Consider the following 2,135-nt stretch of genomic DNA (forward strand, 5'->3'; position numbering starts at 1 on the left):
GGATGCTCACTCACATTCGCTGTAGTTGCTACTTTTATTTGATACTTATATACATATAAATAAATACTCCTTCATGTCTTAATCTAACATCTATCTGTATCCTTATCCTATTGGCTAGCAGGTGCTTGGACAGGAACAGATAGCTTGCGAGCTCAAGGCACAGCTTTATTATAAGAAGTCAATGGGCATGTGTAAGCAACAGATGTGTGTGTGTGAACTACAGGCAAACATGCTAAAATGATTATAATGTGCTAATCAACCATAAAATACAGATAATGGCCAGTTAGGTTGGTGTTTACATTTAACAAGACACATAATGCACTATTAGAAGACAACAAAAGGCATATACATTAATGACAATAGCCTGAAGTAGGAAATATTAATAGTCCTCTGTGTGTGTGGGGGAGGGAAGGAGAGATAGAAATAGAGGGCTAGATGGGTAAAAGGATACACATGGTGTATGTGTGAATGTGTTAATGTGTGTGAAAGTCTAGTGGACTATCAGTGTTCAAGGGCTAAATGTGTTAGGTGGTGTGAGCAGGTCACTCTAATTGGAAGCAGGGAAAGGTAATGGGTCAGGTCTGGGTCTCTGCCATTATGTTCACAGCAGCACAGTATAATGTGTGTGTGTGTGTGTGTGTGTGTGTGTGTATGCAAACCCTATATTACCCCATGTTAATAATAGTAATATATAATATATTAAAATAACTGAGATCCACTAAGCAGAACAAGGCTATAGGAAGTAGTATTTTTACGCAGCTGTTTACTCTGTCTATTGTGTAATTAAGAAGTGGCAGTTAACGCAAATGATAGAAGTAAACATGAAGTCTTGAAAACCAAGAGAACTTTAAGTGAAAACTGCTCATAGGATTTCAGCAACTGCAAAACCCTAGTATGACTGAAAAAGACCATCAAGAATAATTAGCAGATTCTGGAGTAGTGGTGCATTATACTGTGCAGCGACATCTACACAAACATGACCATAAGAAGAAAACTGTCTGAGGCATGCTGCAGGACTCTAGGCGTCTAGACAAGTGGTGTGGACTGATGAACTCAAAACTGAAGTATTTGGCTAGAATACACTGCCAACTGTGTAGCATGCTTTGGGGTTGTGTTGCTGCCTGTGGCATTGGCAGAACTGCTCGGGCAGAGGGAAGAATGTGTTGCACAAAATACCGTCCTTTAGTCCAGGATGCAAATGTTCTGTTTATGGTAAACAGCCAGAAACCCATGTGTTCTAGTAGAATATAAAAGGAGTGAGGGGATTTCAGTTCTCTCTTGCTCTACATATCTTTATTAATACACTTTTTTAGTTGTTAAAAGACAGAATCTGAAAAGAGAACGGCTTCTACTACAGAATAATGGTTACAGAAGATACAAAATTAACCCACCCACAATTAGTGTCTCACACTAACTCATCATAGAAAAGCTGTGAATGCAAGTTGACCCAAGACCATTTGTGTTACTGGATAAATGAGGCTTCATGGTTAGTTAAATAGACATTCAGCAATGATACGTAATTTTGATACCGACTAATATACAAACTTTTTCAAATATATTTCAAGGCATATTGCAATCATATATGGCGAGTTGTCCACACCACTCATCCCTACTGCAAAATAAGCCTTATTAATAACTTAAAGGATTCAGATTAATAACTGAATCCTTTAACTTAAGGAGTCAAGTGGCTGCTTTTTTGTTGTTGTTGTTGTCCTGTCTATCTTCCTTGGCTCTTCCTCACCAGAGAGCAGAGAATGACAGAGCTTTTCCAGGGTTGTTTTTTTTTTTTTGGTAGTGGGATTAAGAACTTGCGATGCCAATTTCCCGCCACCAGTCCCCCGTGATAGACAGAAGCGGGCGCAAAGCAGCTTATTACACAAGTATGCACATCAGGAGGCCATCCATGAGCCTACTCTCATTAATAACATCTTAAAACAGGCTGATTAGGTGGGCCTCCGCAGCCCTGAACCACCCTGGCCACATGAAACTGACCTCATGACTGTCAACCTCATTTTCCGGCCCAGTAAACAGAGGAGGAACCAGCACGGCCAGTGCTAATGTGTCAGCTGATGCCATGTCAGGTCACTCATGAGCTGCTGCTGCTTGAGAAGCGTGGCTCCCTGGGATTTAGACGG

The sequence above is a fragment of the Salminus brasiliensis genome, chromosome 6 (genome assembly GCF_030463535.1).
Source record: "Salminus brasiliensis chromosome 6, fSalBra1.hap2, whole genome shotgun sequence".
NCBI classification, from domain to species: domain Eukaryota; kingdom Metazoa; phylum Chordata; class Actinopteri; order Characiformes; family Bryconidae; genus Salminus; species Salminus brasiliensis.